Below are 12,143 nucleotides of genomic sequence, written 5' to 3'. Positions count from 1 at the left end.
GTGAGTAATGTAGGTAGATTATTATTTTTATACTTTGTAAACTATACCATAGCCCTCAAATATAGAAAAAAAAATGTAAACTTAATGTATGTATATTGATCAATTGGGCATGACTAGGTGTATCAGAATTTTGGCGGAATTTTTGACACCCCTAACACGAAACTGTGAATAACATATAAAAAAACTCGTATTTTCTCATTTAAAAGTGGTTTGTTTATTTTCTTGATTGATTATACTTCCAAAATAAACTATTACAGTTGTATAAAAACTAATAGAAATATTATTTTTTATCTTTCAAAAACCAGTGTTTACAAAGTGCCGGCATGCTTCGAGGCAGCCATTTTTTTACGTAATGAAATCAATTGATTTTTACGAGTTAAATATTTTTCAATTTTTTAACTTTAAAAATCTATCAAAATTTATCTATCGATTCAATTTTTACGATATTTTCAGGGTCAATGGGAAAGTTTATGCTCTTTCCAATAAACCGAATATAATATTTTAGATAAACGTTTTTTTTATCCCTCCCCCCATTTTGAAATGTCTATTTAGATTTACATAATTAATTAATGTAACAAAGTTTTATATATCACAAATTGAACATAAAAAGGTCAATAAATAAAATATTCAACTTTCAAACAAAAAAAAGAATAGTTTTTTGCCAATTTACCTGTAAAGTTCAAAGTGTAAATCCTTTTCTTTTTTTTCGAAAACAAGGAGGATTTTTTTGTTTTTGTTTTTTTTAAAGTTGGAGTTTATTTTATGCTTATAATTTTCCATTCAATATTGGACGCTGCGGATATTTTATTCTATTTTAGTCATTGTTTTGTTTTTTTTTCGATGTTTAAAAAAAATTCTCTCAGTAATTAAGACTGACAATATATTAAAAAGAAAGTTCTGGTATTTCTAAGATAGTAAAACAAAAAATCGAAAATAAGTCGCTCGGTCAATGTGTAAATGGTCAAAATCCATCAATGAAAAATATACACTTTGCAAGTATGGTAGCACGATAATGACTTCTACTGAAATATGTGAAAAGTAAACAAGGGAGATTAAGCTTCATTGAAACGGGTTTTCCCCTTCCATACTTCAGTACATATCAAAGTGAGAATTCTTTTTACATACGGGCATTTTAAGTGCTGATAAACAAACGTCGGAGACACGGTACTTGGTTGAAAAATCCTTTCATTTAAAAAATACATGGAATGTTATATATAAATATAATTAAATTCTCATACATAGCAATCAAATATTAATAATTTCAAACAGGTAAGTGATTTTTTTCACAGTTATATATATATATATATATATATATATATATATATATATATATATTAAGTAATGTGATTTATAATTTAAAAGTTATTATATATCTAAATTACAACGAGCATTTCCTGTATTTTAATTAAACTAGTAATTTCACTATTACATTAAAATACACTTAGCTCTTTAGACTATTATTCTAATCTCCTTTAAATTTATATATATATATATATATATATATATATATATATATATATATATATATATATATATATATATTGCATCCACGAGTTACGTTTTTTGTTTTTCGTGAACTTTTTTTTTTAATAAAACCGATGAAGAAAAAATTGTATATTTTTTTCGGTGAAACTTTTTATGATATTAAATTTTGGTCTTTCCTCATTTTATTGAAATAAAAATTTATGGTTTGAAACTACATTTTCATATTGTTAGAAGTTTGTATACATGGAGAGTCTATTTAATGAAAGGTTTTCAATGGCGACTTGTCCAAAATTTCTGATACACCTAAGGCATGACTTGATAAAACATAATAGACTATTTCTCTGCAGCTGCGTAGTTATTACAACAGTCGTAATGATTAAAATGATCCAATTTATATTATATACATGCATATGTGCGTGTATATGTACACATATATATTATACTTTTTATATGAATATATTTTATACATTTTATATGTATATATATTGTACTTTTTATGTGTAAATATATATATATATATATATTATACTTTATATATATATTATACTTTATATATATATGTATTATACTTTATATATATATATATTATGCTTTATATATATATATTATGCTTTATATATATATATTATACTTTATATATATATTATACTTTATATATATATATATATTATACTTTATATGTATATATTATACTTTATATATATTATATTATACTATATATATATATATTATACTTTATATATATTATACTTTATATATATATTATACTTCATATATATATAACAAATAAATGTTATCAAAGGCAAGATAAGTTACTTTTCTACCTAACTGGATATATTTTTCGTGTTTTTATTCAATGTAACATTTTTATTCAGCTCGAAAACCATACAGTGTTTACCGATGTATTAGAACATTCAAGATGGGGTCTGATTCTCTCTTTAACGCGGTAAGTTTGGGAAAAGATTTTATAAATAAAAAACCGGATAAAATACTGTTAAAAACTCGCTCAATACATGTTACTGTGACATAGGTTGACATATATTCGGCGGGTTTTTAATAGTATTTTGTATAGTTTTTTTTATTTATAACACCTTTTTCCAAACTTACGGTGTTAAAGAGGGTGTGAGACGCCATCTTGAATTTTCGAAAACATCGGTAAACACTGTATGTTTTTCGAGCTGAATAAATATGTTACATTGAATAAAAACACGAAAAATATATCCAGTTAGGCAGAAAAGTAACTTATCTTGCCTTTGATAACATTTATTTGTTATATATTTGTTCCCCCCCCCCAAACAAATTAGAGTGGTCGGTGTTCTGTAGTAGCGTATCTGGATATTTACCAAAAAACAAATATTTAGGTTTGGCTATAAATTCCTAAACTCATTTCACCTTAAATAATTTAGGTGACTGAAATAGGAATCTAATTGAATCTTTAATTTCCTGAATAGTATCCGATAATTCATTTTTCTTCGAGTTATATCGAATACATTAATACGAACTTTAGGGGCTTTTTTCGTAATGTTACTGTAAAAATTATTTTTTATTGTTACAAATTACGATGCTTTAAAAAAAGCAAAAATAAATTCTTGCGTTTTTTACTTACTACTGAAAACCATAACTTTAGTAAAGGTATTTTTTGTTTAAACAAAATAAAACATTGTAACTAAGAGTTAAGTAAAAATAATTAGTTCATTATATTCTGCGATCATTATTTGAAAAATACTACAATTTTCATTAAAATTCGTTAATTTCCTGATTTTTGGTGAATTTTTAAGTAAAGGGAGGAGTAAAAATGTGTATACACTTTGAGCGTCGGCATTCATTTTGAGACCACGTGTGGTTAATTAAATATCCAGTTTGGCAGAAAAGTAACTTATCTTGCCTTTGATAACATTTATTTGTTATGTATTTGTTTTTTGACAACTTTTTCGAATCTATGTGTACAGTAATACAAACCCAAACTTCGGAGGTTGGAATGCCCCCCTACACCGTAAATGTACTTGGAAAAATCGATTTTATAGTGAGATTTAAGAATGGTTAGTCGAAAAAAAGGTGAAAAACAAAACAAATAATCAATAAATAATTGTTACCAAAGGCAATAAATGCTACTTTTTTTTTTACTTACATTGAATATTTTCAAGCGCTTTTCTAATGCGGGTGTGTGGGTGCCAAATACCTCCAGATTTTCTAGAATTTCCCGCTAGATTGTAACCGAAATCTCCAGATATAGCAGGAAAACCGCTAAATTGTAACACTGGTCACGTGACAGGAAGCGGTAATAAATAATTGTCCCTAAATAAAAAAAATGGCCTCTCGATACAAAGAAATCTACCTATTTATCATAGAAAAATTAAGTATAATATTATAATAAAAAAGAAATATATAAAAACACACATGGATATAGTAAACATATTATACCAAAACGTGGAAGCCATCCGTCCAGTGGTTTTTTAGACAATTAATTCCGAACGAACCAACATTTAAATTTTTATATATATATATAGATATGTATATTATGCTTTATATATATATATATTATACTTTATATATATATGTATATTATACTCTACATATATATATTATACTTTATATATATATATATGTATATTATACTTTATATATATATATATATATATATATATATATATATATATATATATATATATATATATATATATATATATATACTAGCATGGGTGCCCGGCGGTGCCGGGTAATTGGAGGTGTGTGTTGAGACAAAAAAAGCGGTCAATTGTTTTTAATTTTACCTCCATTATGACCCCTTAAAATTTATTGTTTTCGGCTCAAATCAAGTTATTAAGTAAGATCCATGTCCAAAGAATCTATATCTAAAACTTCTAGTGTTTAGACCCAAAATTGTCGGAGGAGTTTGGTAGAGTTCTCAAAGGTCAAATCACTGAACTTTGACCCCTTCATCGCCAAATGTCTGGCCGAAAACCGATCACATCGATTTTCCCAAATCTCAGTACCTGTATATCAAATTTCGAGTCTGTAGACTAAAAATTGACAGAGTTATTGCGTAAGGAAATGTACACACACACACACACACACACACAGATACACAGATACGTTAGCTTTTATAGATATACTAGCATGGGTTCCCGGCGTTGCCTGGATGTTTGCAGGTGTATGCTGAGCAAAAGAAATAAAATCAAATCAAATAAAAAACGGTCAATTTTTTTTTAATTTGACCCCTGTTATGACCACTTAAAATTTATTGTTTTGGGCTTAACTCAAGTTATTAAGTTAGATCCATGTCCACTGAATCTATATCTAAAATTTCAAGTGTGTAGACCCAAAATTGTCGGAGGAGTTTGGTAGAGTTCTCAAAGGTCAAATCGTTGAACTTTGACCCCTTAACAGCAAAATTTCTGGCCGAAATCCGATCACATCGATTTTACCAAATCTCAGTACCCTGTATATAAAATTTCAAGCCTGTAGACTAAAAATTGACAGAGTTATTGCGTAGGGAAATGTACGAAGACAGTCAGATACACAGACACATAGACAGACATACGGACGCACAGACACGTTCACTTTTATAAATATATAGACTAGCATTTCAACCCGGCATTGCTCGGGTGTTTGGAGGTGTATGTTGAGCAAAAAAAAAAAAAAAAAACGGTCAATTTTTTTAACTTTGACCCCTATTATGACCCCTTAACATTTGTTGTTTTGGGATCAACTCAAGTTATCAAGTTAGATCCTATCCACGGAACCTATATCTAAAATTGTAAGTGTTTAGATCCAAAATTGTCGAAGGAGTTTAGTAGAGTTCTCAAAGGTCAAATCGTTGAACTTTGACTCCTTAAAAGCCGAATTTATGACCGAAACCCGATCACGTAGATTTTCCCAAATCTCAATACCCTATATATCAAATGTCGAGTCTGTAGACTGAAAATAGACAGAGTTATTGCGTAGGGAAATGTACACAGACACGTTAACTTTTATAGATATATAGATAGATATATATATGCATATACATATACATATACATACTCCTATGAATTCGTTTTTCTTTTTTGTGTACTGATATCCGTCTAAAAAACCCTCTTTTCTATTTATTTAAAAAGAAAATAAAATGTTCTTATATATGGGTTCTGGAATTGCATTCACTAGCAAAAGATCTAGCTAATTTGCATATTCTTTTAAATATTCATTTTAATTAATTCCCTATTAGTTTTTTTCAGATTTCTTATTAGACTAGCGAGGGGTACCCGGCGTTGCCCGGGTGTTTGGACCTGTGTGTGGAAACTCCGGGGGTGAGGGGGTTAAAAAAAACTAAGTATGAGGATCGAATCCGAACCCTTAAGGCAAAGTTGTAAAATAAAGTGTGAAAAAAAAAACGTGCGATGTTAATCATTGCCCCACCGCGACATGCTAACGGAAACACGTTTTAATTTATTTAATTACTTGGATTTAGCAGGTGCCCGTTTTGATGAGTTAATGAGGTCAAGTTTGACTGCGGGATGGTACCTTCATTTACTGCTGAACGATTCCCTCCCCCCAAAATGTTATAGAAAAAGACTAACCCATATGCGGCGAGCGACAAATGTTGAATATTTATCTTCCCGAAATCAAGCAAATTAAATAGACAGGTGAGCTTCGTTGTTAACTGTGAGATATTACGATTTATATGTGATATAAAAAAATTTAAAAAGTTGTGAAGCGAGCGACCGCTTCTCTGAAAAAAGCCTTTTGTTGACATACAGAAAAAGCGAACACACATACATACATACATACATACATACATTTTCGCTTTTATATATATAGATGATAATCTTTAGTTAACTATTGCGTGTAATTATATTCATGCATGATTTATACTCGCATAACATTTGCGTAAACAGTTTACAGTAAACACAAAATTGTTTCCATATATATTTATGTATACGTATATATTTTTGTTTCATCTAACTATCTATCTATTATATCTATAAAAGTGAACGTGTATGTGTGTTTGTGTGTCTGTCTGTGTGTCTGTGTACATTTTCCTACGCAATAACTCTGTCAATCTTTAGTCTACAGACTCGAAATTTGATATGCAAGGTACTGAGATTTGGGGAAATCTATGTGGTCGGATTTCGGCCAGAAATTTGGCTGTAAATGGGTCAAAGTTCAACGATTTGACTTTTGAGAACTCTAAAAACTCCTCCGACAATTTTGGGTCTAAACACTTAAGTTTTAATGTTGTTTTCTTTTTTTTTTACTTCGCTTATAACAAACAAACCTGATCATGTACGTCGTCGTCGTCGTCGTCGTCGTCGTCGTCGTCGTCGTCGTCGTCGTAATGCTCGATGACTTCCGGGCGCGCACCTGTCAATTTGGTTCTTACTTAAATAAATTCAAACATCTTTCAGTAACTCATTCTGGCTGGCCGATTTTATTTTCAAACTTCGCCTCATGGCTTCGGGTTCGATCCTACCAACTTTTACCCCCCCCCCCGGTTTCTTTTTTATTTAACACAACACACACATACAAACACCCGGGCAACGCCGCGTACCCCCGCTAGTATGTCTATAAAAGTGAAAGTGTCTGTGTGTGTACAGTTTCCTACGCAATAACTCTGTCAATTTTTAGTCTACAGTCTAGATATTTGATATACAGCGTCCTGAGATTTGGGAAAATCTTTGTAATCAGTTTTCGGCCAAAAATTTGGCTGTAAGCGGTCAAAGTTAAACGATTTAACCTTTGAGAACTCTACCAAACTCCTCCGACAATTTTCGGTGTAAACACTTGAAATTTTAGATATAGGTTGTTTGGACATGGATCTAACTTAATAATTTAAGGGGAAGATATTAATGTTTTTAGCCAATTTTTCGATATTTGTCGTATGAAAGGTCGAACTTTAAAACGATATTGATCTTGGTAAAATCCGTCTCCTTTATTGAAAGTTTAAGGCAGACATGCAAACAGACATACATACATACATTTATATATTGGTAACAAAAAATTTCGACCCAAACTGATGAAAAAGCTTGCCCTATCTCGGAATACCCTTTATGTAAAATTTCAAATATTTAGACCAGACATTGTCTGAGTAATTTAGAAGAGACCGCAGAGGTTAATCTTTTTTAACTTTGACCCCTATTATGACCCCTTAAAATTTGTTTTTGGCTCAAATCATGTTATTAAGTTAGATCCATGTCCAAGGAACCTATATCTAAATTTTCAAGTGTTTAGACCCAAAATTGTCGGAGGACTTTGGTAGAGTTCTCAAACGTAAAATCGTTGAACTTTGACCCCTTAACAGCCCTATTTCTGGCCGAAAACCGCCCACATCGATTTTCCCAAATCTCAGTACCCAGTACATCAAATTTCGAGTCTGTAGACTAAAAATTAACAGAGTTATTGCGTAGGAAAATGTACACAGACAGACAGACACGTTCACTTTTATAGATATACAAGCATGGGTGCCCGGCGTTGCCCGGGTATTTGGAGGTGTTTGTTGAGCACAAAAAAGCGGTCAATTTTTTAAACTTTGACCTCTATTATAACCCCTTAAAATTTATTGTTTTGGGTTAAAATCAAGTTATTAAGTAAGATATATGTCCAAGGAACCTACATCTAAAATTTCAAGTGTTTAGACCCAAAATTGTCGGAGGAGTTAGGTAGACTTCTCAAAAGTCAAATCGTTAAACATTGACCCCTTAATAGCCAAATTTCTAGCCGAAATCCGGTCACGTCGATTTTCCCAAATCTCAATACCCTGTATATAAGATTTCGAGTCTGTAGACTTAAAATTGACAGAGTTATTACGTATTGAAATGTACACAGACACACAGACACACACACACACACACACACACACTTTCACTTTTATAGATACTAGCATTTCAGCCCGGCGTTGCCCGGGTGTTTAGATGTGTATCTTGAGCAAAAAAAAAAAGTGGTAGTAGAAAGGCAGGCTCGAACACGTACCGCAAAGGAGGAAAAGAACGGGGTAAAACCTTACGTTTATGCTGTTACGACCACTGCCAAACCGGAAGCGACATTTTTTTAAAATTAAGGCTAGACAATTTAAAGGAGAGGATAACTTTTTCAAAAATATCTGCGAAAAAAATGAACCCCCCCCCCGTAGAAACGTTCCAAGGGGAAGGGGAAGATATTGATGTTTTTAGCCAATTTTTCGATATTTGTCGTATGAAAGATCGAACTTTAAAACGATACTAATCTTGCTAAAATCCGTCGCCTCTATTGAAAGTTTAAGGCAGATATGCAAACAGACATGCATATACATTTATATATTGGTAACTGAAAATTTTCGACCTAAACTGATGAAAAAGCTTGCCCTATCTCTGAATAGGCTTTATGTAAAATTTCAAATATTTAGACCAGAAATTTACTGAGTAATTTCGAAGAAACCACAGAGGTCAATTTTTTTTAAATTTTGACCCCTATTATGACCCCTTAAAATTTATTGTTTTGGGCTTAAATCCAGTTTTTAAGTTGGATCCATGTCCAAGGAACCTATATCTAAAACTTCAAGTGCGTAGACCCAAAATTGTTGGAGGAGTTTGGTAGAGTTCTCAAAGGTCAAATCTTTGAACTTTAACCCCTTAATCGACAAATTTCTGGCCAAAAACCGATCACATCGACTTTCCCAAATCTGTATATCAAATTTCGAGTCTGTAGACTAAAACTTGACAGTTATTGCGTAGGGAAATGTACACAGACACGCACATACACAAATACAAAAAAAAATTGGCTGTTAAGGGGTCAAAATTAAATGATTTGACCTTTGAGATCTCAACCAAACTCCTCCAACAATTTGGGGTCTAAACACTTGAAATTTTAGATATAGGTTCCTTGTACATGGATCTAACTTAATAATTCGATTTGAACCCCAAAAACTAAATGTTAAGGGGACATAATAGGGGTAAAATTTAAAAAACATTTACGGTTTTATTTTTTTTATTTATTTATTTTTTTTGCTCATCACACACCTCCAAACACCCGGGCAACGCCGGGCTGAAATGCTAGTATATATATATATATATATATATATATATATATATATATATATATATATATATATATATATACCAAGCTTCTCTCTTTACATCATCAACATTTTAATCCACATTTGTCATCAATTGAAATGAATGGCTCTCGTCTTCAGGAGGCCTCAGGTTTTGACAAGCTTCTGGGCTTGACCATTACTCCTGATCTTAAATGGAACACGTATATCAAATCTGTTGCCAAGGCCGCTGGAAAAATGGTGGGATCTTTCTATCGATCCAGTAGATATCTCACTGCTGATGCTATTCTCTATCTATATAAGAGCCAGGTACGTCCAAGGATGGAATACTGTTGCCACATCTGGGCAGGAGCTGCTAGAAAGGACTTGTCCTGCCTTGATAGAGTTCAAAATAGACTTCGTAGCCTCGTAGGAGATGTCCTTTTCTCCTCCTTACAACCTCTATCTCACAGAAGAGATGTTGCGAGTTTGTCTCTGATGTATCGTTATTTTCATGGAAAGTGTTCAACTGAGCTTCAATCTATGGTCCCCCCTCGCCAAACTTTCACAAGAAACACTCGTCTAGCTGTAAACACTATCAATAATTTCCCCCACTCTTTATCTGTGCCTAAACCTAAACATAGATTCCATGAACAAAGCTTCTTTCTTAGAACTGCACGCCTGTGGAATTGTCTTCCGTTTTCCTGCTTTCCGGCTGACTACAATATGGTTGTGTTCAAGTCTAAGGTAAATAAGTTCTTGATGAGCCGTTCCATATAAGTTATTAAATTTACCAAATTTTCATTACTAATGATTACTATATTGACCAACTTCTACTGTACACTCTTTAACCCTTATCCTTGAGTGGCCTCTGGGCCTTGATAATGTGGTGATGCCTTTGTAAAAAAAAAAAAATATATATATATATATATATATATATATATATATATATATATATATATTTGGTAAAATGGTAATCAGCAAAAACCTGAAGAGAGTGCTCAATACTATTGCAAAGCAACTATGTGTTTTATTTTTTTATTACACTTTTATCTGTTTGGTTACATATGTTTCTGATGTTGGAACGTGTTTACGAGCAAACAGCCTCGTCAGACGTAACAGAAAACAGAAAGTTTCTGTAAGGTCTGACGAGGCTGTTAGATCGTAAACACGGTCCAACATCAGAAACATATGTAACCAAACATATAAAACGGTAATAAAAATAAATAAAACACATATTTTTAAATATATATATATATATATATATATATATATATATATATATATACATATATATATTTATAAATATGTATATATTTATAAATATATATATATATATATACATATATTTATAAATATGTATATATTTATAAATATATACACATATATATTTATAAATATATGTACATATATATATATAATTATAGATAAATACATATATATATCTATAAATATATATATACTTATGAACATATATATATAATGATAAATATATATACACATATATATAAATTTATATAAATATATATTTTTATAAATATATAAACATATATATATATAGTTATAAATATATATACATATATATATATTAATAAATATATATACATACAAACTTATAAATATCTATACATATATATATATTAATAAATATATATACATATATATATATATATATTAATAAATATATATATATGCATACATATATATATTTATAAACATATATACGTATATATATATATTTATAAACATATGTACGTATATATATATTTATAAACATATATACGTATATATATATTTATAAATATATATATACGTATATATATATGTATAAATATATATACATATATATATGTATAAATATATATACATATATATATGCATAAATATATATACATATATATATATATATGTATAAATATATATACATATATATATTTATAGATATATATATATATTTATAAATATATATAAATATATATATATTTATAAATATACATATATATATTTTTAAATATATATTTTTAAATATATATTTATAAATACATACATATATATATATTAATAAATATGCATACATTAATATATATATATGTATATATTAATAAATATATATATATTTATAAATATATATCTATATTTATAAATCTATAATTATAAATATACATATATATATAAATATATATATATAAATATATACATATAAATATATATATAAATATATATAAATATATATATAAATATATATATAAATATATATATATAAATATATGTATATATATATATATATATATATATATATATATATATATATATATATATATATGTACAATATAAATCTGAATTTCCGTGTGATGTATTGAGAATCGGGAATGGGTATGTTTGATCTGGCAGAACGATGGTTCATAAAAATTGTGGGGTCTGCGTTCACGCCTGACCGCCACAGTATGGAAATAAAAAACGAATAAAAAACGTTTACATGGGTTTCTGATATAGATGTACATAAGAATACTTTGATAAGTATGGTTTAACTTAAATAGGGATGCTTATATAAAATTGTGGCGTCTGCCTTCTCGCCTGTACTCCATGGATATATGGCACAAACTTTAACAAAGTCTTTTCATATCTATTTGCGTAAGTATACTTTGATAATTATTTTGCAGTTTGAAGAAATATG

At 29.4% G+C, this 12,143-nt stretch overlaps 1 protein-coding gene across 1 annotated transcript in view; it reads left to right on the top strand.

Annotated features, from left to right (window-relative positions):
* Positions 1-12,143, top strand: part of LOC145293974 (uncharacterized) — a 73,902-nt gene that overhangs the window by 6,810 nt on the left and 54,949 nt on the right. The gene's annotated exons all lie outside the window — the stretch shown is intronic.

Source organism: Euprymna scolopes, chromosome 15 (assembly GCF_053919585.1).
Source record: "Euprymna scolopes isolate OS-2025 chromosome 15, ASM5391958v1, whole genome shotgun sequence".
Lineage (NCBI taxonomy): Eukaryota > Metazoa > Mollusca > Cephalopoda > Sepiida > Sepiolidae > Euprymna > Euprymna scolopes.
The sequence above is the reverse complement of the archived record's forward strand: the minus strand, read 5'-3'. Positions and strand labels throughout refer to the sequence as shown.